Source organism: Grammomys surdaster, unplaced genomic scaffold (assembly GCF_004785775.1).
Source record: "Grammomys surdaster isolate TR1022 unplaced genomic scaffold, NIH_TR_1.0 1164, whole genome shotgun sequence".
Classification (NCBI taxonomy): Eukaryota; Metazoa; Chordata; class Mammalia; order Rodentia; family Muridae; genus Grammomys; species Grammomys surdaster.
The window spans coordinates 717,142-725,693 of NW_021605583.1; positions in this window are offsets into that span (position 1 = coordinate 717,142).

An 8,552-nucleotide genomic window follows, 5' to 3' on the forward strand; every position below is an offset into this window, starting at 1 on the left:
CGGCTGGTATATGTTCCCTGGCTGTACAGAAGCTCTGCCTGGGGCCCCAGAGCAGGATGTGCCTGGTCATTCTAATTCAGCCATTGCATTCTCTCCCTGTACCCAATTCTATCCAAAGTAGAAAGCGGCCATGCTCTCTGATGTCACACCGGTTTCCAATGACTCCAGTGCCTGCAGCAGCAAGCACGGTCCCAACCCTCCCAGCCTCTCTCTCTCCATCATGCCTGTTGTAATCCAGCATCGTTAACCTTGCCATAGTCTACATTTCCTTACCTCCTGGGCTAGAACTTGGGGAGTAGACAATCCATCAGGGAACTTCCAGCATTTTCTCTCTCCACCTGTGGTTCTGCTTCTAGGCCCTTTGTACCCCTGGGAGATCCTAGTAAAAACCTTGAGGGCAGCAATAAGGAAGAAGTCTTAACGTTTGGAAGAAGGGAAGCTGTCTCCAAGAGAGATGTTAGGCTCCATTTTACTTTGAGTTTGTGGCGTTTTCTTGGAGACCTTCCATTCTATCTCTACTTCCCTGTGCTAATTGTTAGGATCGATGCTACAGCAATTATATGATGCTGACTACAGCCACCACACATCCCAGGCTTAAGTGTTGCTAAATGTCACTTTCACGCTCCCCAGTGTATGGAGTGTAATTATAACTGGTTCACTAGCTTCCCTGGGAAGGAGGAGGATGCTTTTAGCTCAAAAAGGAGAATGCAAATGCATTTTTCTCTAAACTTTCAAGTACACTCACTTCTGGAGAGACCCTGGCCTGGAGAGGGAGGACGTGACACGGGCTCTCCATCACACTCAGCATTCCTGCTGGAATGCAGCTGGGACTCAGTCCTGCCATGCAGGATTGCTGCCTTCTATTCTCATCCATGCTGCTCTGGGTCCGAGATCAAACCCAGAGGCACAGAGATAGAGACACTGGGGGATCTTTGTGATGGCCAAAGCCGCCATGAAGCAGGGTCTTGGCAGGTGTTAAAAGCAACAGGTGATGTGGGCGAGCAGTGGGTGAGCAGTGACCCAGCTTGGGGCTTGTATTTAGCTGTGTGCTTTGTACAATTCACTTCACGATTTCATTTCTGCCACTTCGCAAGTGGAAATAATAAATCCTGTCTGACCTCCTTCAGTTAAACTAAATCCCATAAATACTTAGTCAGTGCCTGCTCTGGTTTAGGTGCTGGGTGATGTCTCAGTGGTGTATAAATTAGATCTGTCCCCTGCCCTCTGTGAGCGTAGGCTCTACAGCAGGACTTAGTAGATGGGACCATTTCTGCACAACTTTTAAGCTAAGGAAAGATTTTACATTTATAATGGATTTGAAAAAAAGAAGAAGGGAAAAGAAAAACATTTGCAAAATGTAAGGTGTAAAGGTCTACCAACAGGATCCTGGTCTAGATGTATCAGTGTGCTATCCTACATGGTTATTGAATGCTTGAAATGTCCCTAGTAATTCAGATCAGTCAGAGTTTAAAAAGTCACAATAGAAAGTTACAAATAAATTACAAATAGAGTTTCAAATACTACATGCAAAGGCAATGAAAACATCCTCCTTTAAATGATATGCTAAAATGGCTGTTTTGTATATATGGGGTTAGATTAAGAGGAATTAGGAGGGCAGAGGGAAATTGCCACACAAGCCCCATGGCCTGAGTTTGATCTTTGGAACTCCTGGCTACCATGGCATGTGTCTGTAACCCTGTGAGGAGATGTGAGGCCGAGACTGGAGAACTGGCCAGAAGCTGGCGGCCAGCTAGACTGGAGTTTGCTGCACAGTGGCGGCAACAGAGAGAGATCCTGCCTCAAACAAGGGGAAGGTAAGATGCGTCACTTGAAAAGCTGCCCTTTGATCTCCATATATGCGCCATGGCACAAGTGCACCCACACCCAAGTACAAAATAAGTAAACGAAAGGCCGTCAAACGATTGGAAGTCACAGCCGTGACTCATGCTGCGTTTCTGTTGGGTGGTGATGACTGAGGGTTAGACCAAGTCTAAACTCAGATCTGCTGTTCATTGCTATACTGTCTGTGCAAACGGTTTAGCTAAGCTTCAATTTTTCTAATATGGGGACAGGAACAACAACTACCCAAAAGGTTCTTTTAGGGCTCAAGTGACGTAATCTGTTGGAATCACCTTGGGAGGTGTGGGTTGTGTTGTGGACATGACCATTTGTTGTGGTCCAGATGCTCCTGAGAACAGATAGCACCTCCTCCCTTTAGAAACCTGGGAAGGACCTGCATCATTCCCAACTCCAGATCCCAACTTCTTACCTGCCCCCAATGTCCTTCGCCTTACCACATGACCCTCAGGTCTGAATGATATGGGCTGTGACATTTAGAATCTCCTTTCCTTCCTAGGGAATCTACACTTGATCCTGGAACGGAAAAAAAAAAAACCCAAAATACTCATTCCTGCACCGTAAAAACCAGGAAATCTGGGCTGATGATACTATCAACCCCACAGGAATGAATGTTAAGATCTTGCTATGTGTCGTATTTGTATTAATTCAGTTATTCAAATGGTAACAGTGGGAAGACTGATTATCAACCATGGGATTTGAAATCACCTAGGAGGCCTCTGGGTGTGTTTGTGATGGCATCTCCAAGGAGACATAATGGAGGTAGGACCACACATCCGGAGTGTGAGTGGAAGTATCCAGTGGGCTGAGGAAAAGGAGAAAGCTTCCTGACCACAGATCCACTGTGACCTTACCCTCCTGCTCTATGCCTCCCCCATCATGATAGACTGTACACCCAAACTAGAAAAACAAAAACAAAAACAAAACAAAACAAAACAAAAACTAAGTCGCTCTTTCCTTGAGTCTCTTTTGTCAGGTATTCTTGTCACAGCAATGAAGAGCATAGCTAATTCAAGAAGCCAAAGTTTCTATTTTTCCACTGGGGGAAACAGAGGTTTAGAGTACTGACTGCCTCAGTGTCATTGAGCTGATGGATGACAGAGGTTTGCAGCACTGACTGCCCCAGTGTCACTGAGCTGATGGACGGCAGAGACCAGGCTTGAGACCGTCTTCTAGCTCCAAGTATGGTGCTTTCCCACAGCCTCAGGGGTCATTCGGGTCCTTTGTCCGTCCTTGAGTGAGGAGATAAATGTGGTTTGTCCATGTGGGAGGCAGAACTGGATCCTCCGTAGTATCTGGACTAGAGCCTGGCCGGCAGACATGACTACAAACTGAGTGAATGCCGAGTGAATGAGAGACACCCCACCAGTCAAAACAGGTCACCGTCTACCTCTTGAGGTCTAACCTGTTCCCTTTTCTGTCTGAATGTCTCCTATCTCAGGCTGCTCTGTGGTGGGTGGTCTGCTTTCTCTCAAGACCTAGCAGATTACCTCTCTAGAAATAAAATAGAGTGCGTATTGCAGTCACACCATATTTGTGTACGCTAATGAACTACACGGTGGAGTAAATATTTCTAGAGGTGCAAGTTACTCAGCCAGATCTTTCTTCACTGTTGCGGGGAGAGCGTCATTGTCCCTTCATTTACTTACAACACTTTAGGCAGGGGCTGCTGTGTGCTACCGAGGCCTCCCTCAAATGCTGAGTTTTCATATTGATCAATAAATCCATCTTTGGAACCTGCCCATCTGTATTGAATGTATCCAGGGAGTGGGCTAATTAAACCTTGAGTTAGATGGCGCTTTCCTTGACAGCTTATGGTCTGGCATTTCCCCCTGTGACCCACAGAAACTCTACCCATAGGAAATAAATCCAAGCCTAGCTCCTTGAGCACTGAGAGAGCAGATGCCACCATTCATTTTCCTGGTTCACTCTTGTACCCTTGCCAATTTCCTAACCCCATTTTCCTGTGATTACTTCCTCCAGGCTGTAGTGTAAGTCCCTAGAAACCTCTGCTGTTAAAATCAGGATCATCTCCAAGGTCTCCTAGATCCACCTCATGGTTACAGTCAAGATTCAAGGGGTGTTAAAGATTTTTCTAAGTCCTTATTGGATTCATTTCACAAGGCGAGAGGCACAGATACACACCTGCTTATGTGTCTAAGCTGGTACAATGCTGGTGGGGTGCTGAAGACGTTTCTGGAATGTGCCTTTCCCTGGATAGATTAGAAGACATCAAATAATAAAGGCTCCAGTGCATATACTCCCACTTCCACGTTGGATCCCACACCTGACAAACCTGAAGTGGACCTTCTGAATCTACTCTGTCCAGCCAGTCCTCCCCCTGACATTGGTTATGTCACTCAGCACCACTTTGCTTGAATAAGTAGATTTGTTACTCCATCCTGACACTGGGGCTTTAGAGGCCCATGCCAAAAGGCCTTTTGTTTGTCCCAGTGCTGAGTGCCCTTAACCTGGGCTGTGAATATTCATGTTCTTGTAGTCTCATGAACAACAATGGGCTCTCCCTGTTCAGGTCCCCTTTGCAAAGCGTTCTCCTCACTTTTCTTAATGAAGTATCCAGTCTCCCTTAACCTCTTCCTCCTTGTCAAACTGTTACTCAATCTAGGGCAGGATGAGCCAGCCGTCAATAGAGCTCAGTGCTCTGGGAGTTCAGGGGAAGGCAGCCCATGAAGGGTCATGTGACAGAATTAGATGAGGCTGGATGATGGCTCAGTCAGTAAAGTGCTTGTTATACAAACACAAGAAACTGAGTTTGATTCCTTCGGACCCATAGAAAAAAAAGCTGAACACACTTCCTGTAAACTCAGCACTTGGAAAACGATGCCTGGGGTATCCCTGGGGCTCATCTGGCTGAATCTACAAGCTTCAGCTTCAGCAAAAGATGCTGCATCCAAAAAAATACGGAGGACTGGGGAGATGGTTTAAGGTGTAAAGTGCTTGGTACATAAATTCGAGAATCTGATTTTGGATCCCCAGGACTTGTGTAAGGCCACAGTGCACATGTATAATTCCGGCCTTCCTACAGTGAAATAGAAAGCAGAGAGACGGGGGGGGGGGACACTCAGAGTTTGAAGGCCAACTAGCCTGGCATTTGCAGTGGCGAGTCACAATTAAAGCACCTGACATCAACTTCTGTCTTCTATATCCATATATATATGTGCATGTACACACGCACACACACGCACGCACACACACAAATACACAAATGGGTTAGGTAGATCTTGGAGCTGGCTGTGCCATTCAACAAGCTACATCCTGTAAGAGCTTATGTTTTCTTCTGTATGAAATGAATGTTAGTAGTGAAGATAAATTCAAATGCCAAGCCCACAGTGCACAGCCAAGGGCCTGCTGCATTGTGGGTAATCAAACATGTCATTTGGTTGCACTGCTTTGATCTCTTCCATGAGCATTCGGGTAGTATGGAGGTAAGGGCATGGACTTGGAACCAACTCAGGACTAGGTCTGAGTTAGTGTGCTTTGTCTGCTACCAAATAGCTGTGGGATTTTTCATGAGTTACAAATGATTCTGAGTTCAGTGTTGGGAACACAGAGCTCCTCCTCCCAATGCTTCTCTTATGCAGTTTGTTGTTAGCATTAAATGATGTGAAGGGTCACAAGCACTTAGGACTGTGGACGTTCCATGGGGTGCAGCCCCTGACACTCATCCCTTCACTTTGCCTTTGTCTTTGTGGATGAATGATTTGTGGCCATAGTGACTGACAAAAAAAAATCCAGACGAACTTACCTGATAAGGGATGTGTCCCCCAGCCTGGCATAGGACACTAGAGGAAAGAGAATTGCTGGAGAACTGCCTTGTTTTGGGGAACATTAGATAAATTAGGTCACTATTATACTGTGCCTAAATGCTGCACAATCGTTTCTCTCTCTTCTTAGAAGACAGCCAGGGTGGCTGTTCCAACCCCCAAAGCAACACTTTCATTTTGTTCATGTTTTATGTGATCCGATCCCCCAATTTAGGCCTTATTCAAATGAACTTTCTTTAATACAATTTTAATTGTTTTTAATATTTAAATTAATTATAGCCATTTCAGTGGCTGTGTCTTCGCTGTTTCTCTGTTTCATCTCCATGGCAACCTTCTTTACAAAAACGGAGTGAGTGTGTGTGTGTGTGTGTGTGTGTGTGTGTGTGTGTGGTATGCTTTTTCTAATCTGGATGTTGACTTCAGTTTTCTTTTAAATTCCATATCATCAACCCCAGGGAGAAAGATGTTGAGCATAGAAAAAGGAAGTCGGTCACTGTTTGGCTCTGTGACAATGTCTGCTCTTCACTGTCCGGCAGCACATCAGAGGGGAAACGTGGAGTCAATGTCAAGACAATTTAGTGAAATGTCTGGAATTAATGAATTACTATTCACTGCTGCCTCTGTGTGCCGGGCGTGGCTCTTCACCAGTATTAGCTGATTTGGCCCTGGGGCCATGATGATTAGCTCAGAGATGAATTAAAGGCACCCAGGTGAAAGGACTTGGTTAAACTACTCAGCTGCTGAGTGATGTGGCCACGCTTTGACTTCAGGTGTTTGTGATGCGAAAGAGCAGGTTCTGGGAGAACAAAGAATATGGACACATACTCATGAAAATGCCATTATGGAGTCTATTATTTTATACACTAACCTAAACAATAAAAAATGAAACAGAAAGACACAGGTTCTTTCAATTCTATTTCAAGCAAGTCTTTCTCCTTCTACTTGTAGGAGCTCTTGTCTTTGTCCTGTCCATTGTGCTGACCCCACATGTCCTCACCCTCTTGAGGAAGTCCAGATAAGCCAGCATGCCCCATTGGTCGACACTTATCCCCTAAGGCTTTTTGTTTATAAACTTGTCTGTCTAGCTTCCTTGTCTTCTGCATTCACCCACCCAACTCTTTCCCTAGAAGCTCCTCAAGGGCAGGCTGGTGCATCCCCATCTGTGCCTGCTCTTTACACTCAGCACAGTGCTTCTCACACTGACACTAAATATTGAGCCAAGTTGGAGAAAATGGAAGAAGAAAAAGTAAGGACCCAGTGATTGCGCTACAGTGTGTGAATGGTTGTGGGACTGCTGTCTTAGTGTGTGAATGGTACTGAATGCCACTGTGTTTTACTAAGCTGTGTAGATGCATTTTATGTTTGGGGGTGCATCTAGACTAGTAAAATCCAACTAGTCCAGTTGCAGAATTAGCTAATTTCCTGCATATGGAGACTTTGAGGCTCCTGCATTTGAAACATCCAAGACTGTCACATGCCATCTCACTGGGGATGGCAAACTTGGTAGCTGTACTGGCTGTTCCTGTGTCAACTTGACACGAGCTAGATTCATCAGTTGAGGAAATGCCTCCATGAGATCCAGCTGTAAGGTGTTCTCTCAATTAGTGATCAGTGGGATGGGGCACAGCCCATTTTGGGTGGTGCCATCCGTGAGCGGGTGGTCCTGGGTTCTATAGAAAAACAGGCTGAGCAAGCCAGGGGAAGCAAGCCAGCCAGCAGCTTGGCATGCTTATCCCCCATGGCCTCTGCATCAGCTTCAGCCTCCGGGGGGCCCTTCCCTGCTTGAGTTCTTGTCCTGACTTCATAATGAACAGTGATATGGAAGTGGAAGCCAAGTAAACCCCTTCCTCCTCAACTTTCTTTTTGGTGATGGAGTTTTATCTCAACAATAGAAACTGTGACTAGGACAGGAGCCAAGCATGTTTTCATTCGGGAATCCCAGGAGGCCCAAGGTTTTCAGGTTGGGCTGAGGTGGGAGAAGGAAGGCTGTGAGGAAACACACTACCATTTCTGAAGAAGCATGAGCCCACACGCGCACACGTATGTGCACACACATACACACCACATACATGGAGGACACATACAAGTACACACTAGTATATAAACATAAGCATACATGTGGGTACAAACTAGCACCTACACAGAAGCAAACATGAACACAGACTCTTGTGCTTTTGTTCTGTAGTGACCCCCACAGGTTTACACGTTGATAGTTTTGTCCCCAACTGGTGGTACTACTTTCAAAAATGGTGGAAAGACCAGAGGTGGCACCAGTTGGAAGTAGGTCCCTGGGTTAGCCTGGAAATATTATTTTGCCTTCGACCGATTCCTGTCCTTGTCTTTCTACTTGTCCTTTAGTATATCCACCCAGTCTTGATGTTCAGACTTACCTCAGGCCCACAGGAACTAGACCAGCTAACCATGGACCCAAACCTCTGAGATAATGAGCTGAAACCATCCTTTTCCCTTTTAAAGCTGTTACTCTCTGGTGTTTGTAGTAAGGATAAAGATTAACCTCACCCTGATGCTCATTCACAAGCATAATACAACACTGATGTGTGCAGACACACAGAAGCCCAGACATAATCACATAAATACATGGGCACTCGCAACAGCAAATAAGTGCACACATCACATACACTGCACATGCACGCACATTGCGCATGGATATGTAAACACACAAGCATACTGTTATACACACAAGTGAGCATACACATGCATACATACAAATACACAAGCACACACATGACTACATCCATAACCGAACAAGGCTAGCTATGGCTGCCTAGTGAGTTGGAAGCTAGCCTGGGCTCTCTGAAACCCCAAAATTACCAAACACAAAAACACAAAAAGCACAGTCCCTTTGCCTGACTTTCTTTCATTCTTCCTCAAGAAAGACTGTCTAAAAGG